Source organism: Squalius cephalus (genome assembly GCF_949319135.1).
Source record: "Squalius cephalus genome assembly, chromosome: 6".
Classification (NCBI taxonomy): domain Eukaryota; kingdom Metazoa; phylum Chordata; class Actinopteri; order Cypriniformes; family Leuciscidae; genus Squalius; species Squalius cephalus.
In genome coordinates this window covers 29,211,941-29,223,596 of record NC_137127.1, presented here as the reverse complement: position 1 = coordinate 29,223,596, position 11,656 = coordinate 29,211,941, and the positions used below count along the sequence as shown (strand labels likewise).

At 35.1% G+C, this 11,656-nt stretch overlaps 1 long non-coding RNA gene across 2 annotated transcripts; it reads left to right on the top strand.

Annotated features, from left to right (window-relative positions):
- Positions 1–8,625: 8,625 nt before the first annotated feature.
- Positions 8,626–9,374, top strand: LOC307160681. Of its 2 annotated transcripts, none has more exons than XR_013821597.1 (3): positions 8,626–8,718; positions 9,131–9,211; positions 9,300–9,374. It is a non-coding gene; the product is annotated as an uncharacterized lncRNA (long non-coding RNA). The 2 variants fall into 2 exon arrangements; XR_013821598.1 differs by lacking the exon at positions 8,626–8,718 and adding an exon at positions 9,032–9,053.
- The last annotated feature ends 2,282 nt before the right edge of the window (positions 9,375–11,656 follow it).

Sequence of the window (11,656 nt, the reverse complement as noted above, 5' to 3'; positions counted from 1 at the left end):
AAAAAAAGGGAAAAACACAAAGACATTGGTGTTACAATTGCCAGTTTTCGTCAAGAAGTGAGTAGAGGTCCAGAGTTTGTGTGCTGTGTCTGTCACCGTTTACTTTTCAGAAAGCAGGTTACTGAATGCAAACCAGAATGCTATGAAGAGAAAGGAGAAAAAATAGCTGCTTTGGCAAGAAGATGCATCACACTGAGGTATGTACATGTTTGTGATGAAAAATGTCATAATCCTTCTGGTTTTTCTCCAAGGTGCAAATTGTGGATTTGTCCAACCTGTCATCGAAAAATCATCAGTGGAAAACTGCCTGAAGAGAGTGTTGCTAACAATATGCATTTGGTGGACATTCCAAATCAACTAAAGTGTCTTAACTCCTTAGAACAACATCTTGTGGCACGTAATATTCCTTTTTTGAAGTTACTCTGTCTTCCCCGTGGAAAACAAAATGGCTGCCATGGACCTGTGGTGTGTGTTCCTGTAAATACTGCAGATGTGTCAAATATTCTTCCACGAAATGAATGTGATGACAAGATGATAAGGATAAAACTGAAGCGCAAGTTAACCTACAAAGGGCATTATGAGTACAAGCATGTTCACACTGATCGTGTTAGAAATGCTCTGAGATGTTTGATCAGGTGCAATAAATGGTACAAGGATGTGGAGATTAATGAACAATGGATCAACTCTTTGAATGAACCAGAAGAGAATGTTGCTGAAGAAATGGAGGAACAAGCTGAAGTTGAAAAGAGTGAAGAGGAAAATGATACTGAAGAACAGCCAGAGGAAGACTTGACTTACATCAAAGAGCAGAGTGGTCTTTTGTCAGACACATGTTTACAACCTGTCAATCTTGGTTCAGAAGTAATTGATCAGCATTTTCAAGATATATTAAATGTGGCACCAGCTGAAGGTAACAGTCCTATTAAATTACTTTCTGATAAAAGCAATGAAGCAAAATGTTTCCCTGTTCTCTTCCCAACTGGTGGTCCAACATTCCATGATGAGAGAGAGAAAAAAATCACACTGTCACGATATCTAAATGCACGAATCCTCAACGCAGATGGACGTTTTGCACAAAGCACAGACTTCATTTTCTATGCACAATATATGTCAGAGTTGGATCAAATTGTATCTAATGTTTCCATTGCTTTGCGAAAAGGGTCGGACAAGAGGTTGTTGAAAGAAGTAACTTCGGATATGCTCACAAACCCAGAGTCATTGGCTGAAATATTGAATTATGATGAAGGATACAAGTTTTTGAGACCAGTCCGTGGAACGCCACCCTATTGGCAATCAACTCAAAAAGACCTTTTTGCACTGATAAGACAACTAGGTATTCCAACTTTCTTTGCATCCTTTAGCTCTGCTGATCTCAGATGGCCTGAAATGATCAACACCATCCTGGAGCAAGAACAGAAAAATGTCAGTGTTGATGAGCTTGACTGGTCTGAGAAATGTGGACTAATTAGAAGAAACCCAGTCACTGCTGCAAGGATGTTTGATTATAGATGGCATTGTTTTTTGAAAGATGTCATTATGTCACCCGCTCAACCTATTGGAAAGATAAAAGACTACTTTTATCGTGTAGAGTTTCAACAGCGTGGATCTCCTCATGTTCATTGTCTGTTTTGGGTTGAAAATGCTCCAAAGTTAAATGAAGACAATGAAGACAATGATGCTTTGGTTGCTGCTTTCATAGATCATTACATCACTTGTGAGACACCAGGAGATGATGACGCAGAACTTTATGAGACTGTGAACAGTGTTCAAAAGCACAGCAGCAGACATTCCAAGACATGCCGGAAGAAAAACACAGTGTGTAGATTTAATTTTCCACGACCTCCATCTAGCCGCACATTTATAACAAGAGCCATACGAGATGACTTGAAAGGCAATGATGGAAATGAGACTGCAAGTGCAATTCTGAAGAAAATGAAAACTGTGTTAACAGAATCTGGAGTAAATTTTGATTCAGCCGATGCCTTTTTCCAATCCATTGGAATTAATCAAGCTGTGTTTGAGAAGGCGTACAAGAAATGTTCTAAAAAGAAAAGTGTCGTCTTGAAACGAAGTCCAAAAGATGTTTGGGTAAATCAATATAACCCTCATTTATTGCGCGCATGGCAAGGCAACATGGATATCCAGTATGTCACAGATGCTTACTCTGTAGTGGTTTATATTATTAGTTACATCACAAAAGCAGAACAAGAAATGGGACTGTTGTTACAACGCGCACAAAATGAAGCTATGAATGGAAATCTCGAAGCAAGATCATCGTTAAAAATGTTGGGAAGTGTATATCTACACAACAGAGAAGTTTCAGCTCAAGAGGCAGTGTACCGCCTAACGGGTATGCACTTGAAAGAATGCTCTCGCAAAGTCCAGTTTATTCCAATTGGAACAGATCCTGTGAAGATGAGTTTGCCTTTGCGTGTTCTCCAGAACAAAGATGACCATTCTGGTGAAGAAAACAGTTTTTGGATGAACAGTTTGGTTGACCGATACAAGAGTAGACCAAAAACAGAACATTTTGAGATTCTATGTCTGGGCAGTTTTTGTTCAGAATACAGGATATTGTCATCATCTGAGCTATCTTCACAAAATAAAGAAAATGTGATCAAGCTTAACAACAATTGTGGGTATATGGTAAGAAGAACTCGAACTGAACCTGCAGTAATAAGGTATCCAAGATTTTCACCAACAAAAGATCCAGAAAAGTACTATCATTCACTACTACAACTTTTTTTACCACATTTTGAAGATTGTCAGCTGAAGCCTGATAAGTTCCACACTTATGAGGATTTCTACAACAATGGTGCTGTGAAATGTGGAAGAAATGTGACCGAAGTAAAATCTATTGTTGATTCTAATCGAGCACTGTTTGAAAAGGACAGTGATGAAATGGACAGAGCTCAACAGGTCTTGGAGCTGGGTGTTGATTTGGAAGATGCTTGGGCTGCATTGTGTCCTGAAACAGAGAAGGAGCGCCATGAATGTATTGAGCTAAAGAAGAAAAACGTACTTCCTGAAGAAGATGATTCTGACACACTTATTCCAGATCTTGTAGCAAACCCTCGAACTGCATTCATGATTGAAAACAGTAATGCTGCAATGTCTCGAGATGAAGCATTGGGTTTACTAAGATCATTAAATGCTAAACAGTCTGCGATATTTTACAAAGTTCGCGACTGGTGTTTACAAAAACTGCATGGAGAAAATCCTGAACCGTTTCACTTGTTTGTTACTGGTGGAGCAGGCACAGGAAAAAGCCATTTAATCAAAGCAATATGCTATGAATCTTCTAGACTCTTGTCTCAGCTGTCTGACAACCCTGATGATAGGAGTGTGATTTTATGTGCATCAACTGGAGTAGCTGCATACAACATTGGAGCTGCTACCATACACAACACTTTTTCAATTGGTGCTAATGTCAAATTGCCATATCAACCACTAAGTGATGACAAAATCAATTCTCTGCGTTCCAAATTTGGATGGTTGCAGATTTTGATTATTGATGAAGTATCCATGGTTGACCATCACCTTTTGTCATATGTTCATGGGAGATTGAGACAAATCAAACAAACTGGTGATTACTCCCTCTTTGGAAAAGTAAGTCTTGTAGCTGTAGGAGATTTTTATCAGCTGCCGCCTGTCAAAGGAACTCCACTTTATGCTGATCCAAAAGGAGTGAACCTTTGGGAAAACAACTTTGAAATTGCTGAATTAACTGAAGTTGTTCGGCAACAAGATGTATCTTTTGCTGAAACCTTAAATCGTCTGAGAGTTCGTAAAAAAAATGAACCTCTAAGCTCAAGTGACATCAACATGTTGAAGCAACGTGAAACAGGAGAAGAATGCGGGGATGTTCATATATTTCCTACAAATAAAGAGGTTGATGAATACAATATTCAGAGACTAAATGAGGTTTGTCCTGAGGCAATCAGTATTCGAGCTCAAGATTTTGTGAGAAATCCAAAAACTGGAAGGATTGAAAAAAAAGTTGGATTTCATTCAACCGTTTTCAACTCATGTTTGGCTAAATGTGTTTCCTTGGGTGTTGGAGCAAGAGTTATGTTAAAGAAAAATATTGATGTTTCGGATGGACTTGTGAATGGAGCCTTTGGTACAGTTGTCCATATTAGCAGAAGTGAAAAACAGGAAGATGATTATGATGATGACTTTCCATCAGCCATTCATGTGGAATTTGATGATCCAAATGTGGGAAAAATTCAGAGATCAAACCAACGACATAGATTTTCCCAAAATTCTACAGTAATTGAAGTTCAAGAAGATCAAGTCACAACCAACGGTGGTTTAAGACGCCAATTTCCACTTAGACTGGCATGGGCATGCACTGTTCACAAAGTGCAAGGGCTCACAGTAGATAAAGCTGTCGTATCCCTTGACAAGATATTTACTTCAGGACAAGCATATGTTGCATTGAGTCGTGTGAGAACTCTCAATGGACTAATAATTCAAAACTTCAAGGAGTCTGTAATATACTGTAATGATCAAATTGACTTGGCAATGAAAAATATACCAAAATTTCCATTAGAAAGTCACACTTTCTCAAAGACACCTGGTATATTTACAATTGCTCTTCACAATGTGCAAAGTCTTCAAGCTCATGTTCAAGATATTCAAGCTCACAGACAACTTATGAATGCAGATTGTATTTGTTTAACTGAAACATGGCTAAAAGTTGAAGACCAAGTACAAATACCAGGATTTATTTTCAAGCATAATCCAAGAGCTAAGTGCTATGACAACAGCACTCCACTTTTCAGTAATTTAAAACAACAGCGAGGAGGTGGAGTTGCTATTTACTGTTGTGAAAACATGTTTTTTAAAGTTATCATTCCAGAACCTTGCAATTTGGAATGTTTGTACTTCTCAGTTCCACATATCAGTTTGAATGCTGCTCTGCTGTACAGGCCTAATTCATATCAAATTGATGTGTTTCGACAAAATCTGTTACATGTTATTACTGAGCTGGAAAAACATCCAGGAAAGAAAGTAATTATGGGAGACTTCAATGAGGACATCTTAACATCATCTTCAATTAAGAAACTACTGGAAGTCCATGGATACAGTCAACATGTGCAATGTCCTACAACTGAAAAGGGTACGTTAATAGACCATGTCTATATTAAAGATGCAGAAAATGTTACAATTGAAATTGTTTCAACTTATTATAGTTACCATGAAGCAGTACTAGTTTCAGTAAAGTAATTGACATTTCTGGCACATAATGAAGACTGTATAACTGCATTTTTCTTTTATGTGCCCCTACCATGCTACAATTAATCTGAGGTCCATGGAGGTCTGTTCAAGTTCACAAGTGAAAACGGTACGTTATTAGACCATTTATTTCAAATCATATCATTAAGGTGAGACACAGCAGACAAAAACATCGATTTTTCATGCAGTGGTCAGTTTTGAGATTTTGGGCTAGTTTACTAATTCAATAAGTATTATTTCAAGCTGCTATAAAGAAAACATTGAAAATGAAGATGTTTATTTTATTACATTTTGTTTACTTGCGGCAGTAAGTTTCTCCCGAATTTACCAGGAAGTTAGTATTCCAACATGACATGCTGAGATCTGTCTGTTCACTGAAGTCTGTCATGACCGGGATAGTTGTAAAGCTTTGAGTCTCCTGCACAATGCCATGTAAACCAAATATGGGCATTTTCTTTCTATCAGTAATCAATCGTGAATGTCCAAAGGGGGATTTAAAGCTAACGAAGAAATCTCATTTAGAACTATTAAATCTTTAACTGCCGTTTTCTCAAAATTAGTTTTTGTATTTTATTGTCATTCTCCAGTAGAAACCTCTCCGCTTATGTAGCACCTATGTACACCAAACTTTCCAGTTATACACTTAGCAGTATTCTGAAGATATTTTCAGAGGGATTTGTTAATAAATCATTCCTGGCCTGATTTATGTGACATTTTAATAAAAAAATATGGCGAAAATTTATTTTTTTTATGGCCATGGACAGTATATTTTGATTCCCTAGTTAATGAAAGCATCCTGAAATCCCTCTAAGTTTTTATTTTCATCTTTTGTGTAAACCAAATGAAAAAATAATTTTGCACCTGGCTTTATCATATGTTCAGATCTATCTACTGAAAATATATACAAAATCGTGCATATTTAGTGACATGATGCCTAATTTGCATAATTAAACATACAAATTTCTAAAACTTGTAATACATTTTTTTATATACTTTAAGTAATCAACTGAGGAAGTTTCATGGTGATATCTATTATTTTAAAATTTTACCCTATTCCCCTTTAGTGTCTCGCCTTAACCCCTTACCTGTCACCCCCCTTTTTGAGAATGGACATTAAAATGCACTATTCAAGCTTAAGTGGTTGTAATTCAAGAATGTTTTGGAGTATAGACCCAAGTTGGTCTTAAAGGGAGAAAATAGCAGATTATTACTGAAATGAAAGCAGTTATTGAAGTTTAATTTTACATTAAATCAAATATTATTAAATATTTTTCTTTTATATAATATATATATATATATATATATATATATATATATATATATATATTAATAAATGTTTTACAAAACAATTACTATAAATCAAAGCCATATCTAACCAAGTTGTGTTCCAAATTTGAAGTTGGATATCAAAAAAATTTAAGTTCCCATGAGATGTTTACGCGTATTACCAAAAATAGCCACTGGGTGTCATTGAATTCCATTGAATTTAACTGTATGCATTCTACCATAACAAATTAATAAATTTCTGTCCAAATATCACTTCTGTCACAAAATATGGAACCTTGAGGCTCAGACCTTTCTGACAATGTGTTTTCTCAAGATTAGAAAATATTTTTATCATAAATTATGAAACATGACGCCCAAAAGTGGAGGAGCCTGATAAAATAATTTAGAGTACCATTTCTATGGTAACACAATGTCCAATTTCAAAACCGTTTTCACAGGATGAATTCTGAGATCATAAGCTTTCAAATGATACCTAATTTATGATAACTACTAAAATATGTGATGTAATAAAAAAAAGGCAATATAAAAGATAATATTATATATTAGGGGATAATATGCATATCCTACTTTTTAGAGTAAACGGGACAGTGTATATCTGCATACGGGACGATGACAGTTAAAGTGTTCAGAAAATTATTTCTGTTGTAATTTCTGCAAGTCCACTAGTATTTTATCAAGAAAGGTTTGGTCATGTAAGGTAATATGTCTGATTTATGCAGCACGCTGAACTAAGAAATGTATATAACTACACTGTCTATTCTTTTTTTGTCCATACCATGTGACACACATCTTGAGATTTCAAGGTCCATACAGTCCTGACCATTCCATACCAAGTTCTATCCATTGTTCATCGGGCACAACCCAGCACCTCCCATAATTGCTCTTCTTTCTGGAGCTCCAAAGCTACATCCAGTCAAGGTTTTTGTTGTTTATGCATTTCATTTGTTCAATTTGTGTATCTGATTTGTCTTGATCTTTTTAAGACAATGTCTCTGGTTTTTAGTTGAAAAATTGTTTTTGATCTAATTTCTGCCCTAGTCTAAGCCATCCAAACAACACTGGATGCTTCCAATCAGCATAGGAAGCATCCACAAAGACTGCCTGCATTCCTACAGTTGTCTTATAAAATGCAATTAAGTTAATAGGATTTCAAGAAAACATCTAAAAAAGATCTAGAAAACTTCACATAGAAAGGTAAGTTGACATGATTATGTACATTTTAATAGTTTAAAAAGAAAATATTTAAGGCACTACATCAACTAACAATATAATTTCAGATTTATAGACTGCAATGTCCACTACTGACAAAAAGGTAAGCTAACATAGTGTCTACATTAGTAGCAAAATATTGTTAAGTCTTCACTTCAGCAGTTCAACAAATGTATTTTTTTAGATTTCTGAAACACTGAAGTCATAACGTCCTCCATATACCCATCACAAGATTCTCTGCTCCACAAAATTCTCTGCTCCATGAACTTTTATAAAGAAGTGCACAAGTGATATAACAGTAAGTTTTATTGAAGTACATTTAAGTTGTTGACATTTATACAAGCACTGATTAATCTACTAATTGTACACTTTCAAGTTTGTACAGAAACTCAATAACTACTGTTGATATTTTGAAGTCCACATATCCCTATACAAATGACGGTAAGCTAACAGACCATGTGTATGTTAGTTGCGAAATGTTTTTAATGTAAAGACTTCACTTATTGCACTTTGTTCAATGAATGTAATGTTTTCAGATTTCTGAAATTCACCAAAGTCCTAACTTTCTCCATATATCCATCACAAGATTATCTGCACCATTAACTTTTATAAAGAATCGTACAACTATTAAGATGGTAGGTTTGATTGAAGAAAATTTAAGTTGTGGACATTTATACAAGCACTGATTAATCTACTAATGGTACACTTTCAGATTTGTGCAGCAACTCAATAACTACTGTTGTTATTTTGAAGTCCACAAACCCCTATACAAATGTCAAATGTCCCCATATACAAACTAACAGACCATGTCTATGTTAGTTGCAAAATGTTTAATGCGAAGACTTCACTTATTGCACTTTGTTGAATGAATGTAATATTTGCAGATTTCTGAAATTCACTGAAGTCATAATTTCCCATATACCCATCACAAGATTATCTGCTCCATGAACTCCTATAAAGAAGTCCACAGCTGATAAAAAGGTATATTTCATTGTATGTCTGCATAATTTAAATTGAAACGCTTTCATTCAAACCCTGATTAATCTACTATTGGTACACTTTCAGATTTGTGCAACAACTCAATAACCACTGTTGATATTCTGAGGTCCATAAACTCTTATACAAATTTTCACTACTGACAAAAAGGTAAGCTAACAAAAACATTGCCATTAAGAAGAAAATGTTTGTTAACCCTTTACTTTCACCAAGCAGTTTGTTCAATGCTTGTCATCTTTGCAGATAACTTCCTCCATATACCCATCTCAAGATTATCTGCTTCATTAACTTTTATAAAGAAGTTCACAACTGATAAAACGGTACATTTTATTGAAGTAAATTTAAGTTGTTGACTTTTATACAAGCACTGATTAATCTACTAATGGTACACTTTCAGATTTGTGCAGCAACTCAATAACCACTGTTGATATTCTGAAGTCCACAAACCCTTGTACAAATGTCCACTACCAACAAAAATGTAAGTTAACATACAATGTCTATGTTAGCTGCAAAATATTTTATGTGAAGACTTCACTTGGAGCATTTAATGAATGTAATATTTTCAGATTTCTGAAACACACTGAAGTCATAACTTCCTCCATGTACTCATCACAAGATTTTCTGATCCATGAACTCCTATAAAGAAGCCCACAGCTGATAAAAAAGGTATATTTCATTGCATGTCTGCAAAATTGAAATTGAAACGCTTTCATTCAAGCCCTAGTTAATCTACTTTCAGATTTGTGCAACAACTCAAAAACCACTGTTGATATTCTGAGGTCCATAAACTCCATAAACAATTTTTCACTACTGAAAAAAGGTAAGCTAACAGACATTTTCTACATTGATGGCTATGTTTTTTGTGTAAACCTTTTACTTTCACCAAGCAGTTTGTTAAACGCATGTAAACTTTGCAGATATCTGAAACGCACAAGTCATAACTTCCTCCCATATACCAATCGCAAGATTTTCTACTGCATGAACTTCTGTAAATTATACAACTGATTAAAAAAGGTAATATACAATGAATATATTCAAACGTGTTACTGAAAACATATAATTTTGTGATTTTTGATAACTTTATTGCTTTTCCCCTCTAGCAATAGTGACAACAACAGTCTTGTCAACTATCAATTCAGAAAATGTTCTGAAAGAACTTTAAACGTATGCAGGCAGTCAATTAATTTATTTTACTACTGAATACATCTCCACAGTAACAATGTTGAATGGATGGCTTGTATTATATTTGGCCTATGTACAGTTACTTAATATGTGCCAGCCAAAAGAGGATGGCCTGCCCCGGCTGAGTCTGGTTCCTCCCAAGGTTTCTTCCTTTACCACTCTGCTGATTATGCTCCACCTTTTGATCCAAGATGTTCCACCCTACTATTATGCTCCACCCTTTGATCCAAGATGTTCCACCCTACTAAGGGAGTTTTTCTTGCCACTGTCGCCTTTTGGCTTGCTCACTGGGGTATTAAGGCACATGTTCAAGATAAATATGTAATAAAGATTCTTTTTAATAAAATGATTGAAATATACTTTGTCTCTGTAGCCATTTACTTCACTTTACTGTCAGTGATTTTCTACTTGTACTAAATGGATATAGACTATATTTAGTATATGAATTGATTCTACACAAACTTGGTGTCTTTTACAAAAAGTGCATCATAAAACAGCTTAGTGGATAGAGCATTTACATAATTTTCATTTAATTTGTAGTATGCTATTATTTAACAGTTGTTTTTATTGTTTTGAAATACTAAAATTAGTAAGTGTCTTCAGGACAATAGTTAAAACGTTGTCCAACCTGAATGTTAATTTTAACTTTAACAATACTTAAAGCTTTAAACCAAACAAATGCATGTATAATAGTTTATGTAGTTAACTTAATTTATAAAAGCCAGCTTAATTAAAAAAAAATAGGTTTACTTAGACCATGACAACATCAAATCACACCCTTCTACTCTCTAGCTCACTACACACAATGCATAAAAGGAAATTGACATGAGAATGAACACATAAAGGCAAAAAGTATTAATATGAAGAAAATGCTTACATTGCAAGAATAGTAGATTGTCAAGGACTGCTATAGAAATCATTTTTGATCACAAAACTTTCTGAATACTCAAGACTTCAGGTGAGACTCAACATAGAATAAACAATGTTTCTAATCCCAGAAGAAAGATTAAAAAAATACTTAACTGGAAAATACAGAAACCATTTTATGAAGTTGGACAGGACTCGAACTCACAACCTCTGGGTGATGTGACTGTTACTCATCTAGTAGTACCATTGGGAAAACAGTTTTTTTTTTACATTTTTACCAAGATGCCAAAGTTCAATAAATCAAGTCAAGCGTTAATCTTTATATGAATGTGCCACATATCATATTCTAATGAGTTACTTTTCAGAAAGACACTATGTCTGTAACACAATGGTTTGGGCTCATGGCACATGGTTTAGCATTTTACGCTTAAGCTGCAGAGGAGAGGCTTCAGATTAAGAATGAGCACACAATAAGCACACAAAAGAATTACTTAGCATCTCAACCAGTTAAGCATGCTAAGATATCTTAATGCTAATGTAACTTATGGTTAGCCAATGTGGAGCCAGAAGAGCAAAAAGAGCAGAAATAGAATGTACATGAAGAACAGATAGGTTCAGAAGTACTTATGGATGAAATCAAAACAAGCAGCATTAGCGCAATAGATTAGAAAAATGCCTGAACAAAACAGGAATCAACACAATTTTTATACTCATCCAACACAGGGTTCGAACCTACAACCAGAACGGCTCAGGATTAGAAGCACATGGTTTAGCAGACTGCACCACTCAGAGGATGTACAATCACAAACTTCAGATGAGAGGCTTCAGTGTAAGAATGAGCACACAAAAGCAAGTTAACCAGATTAGCATGCTA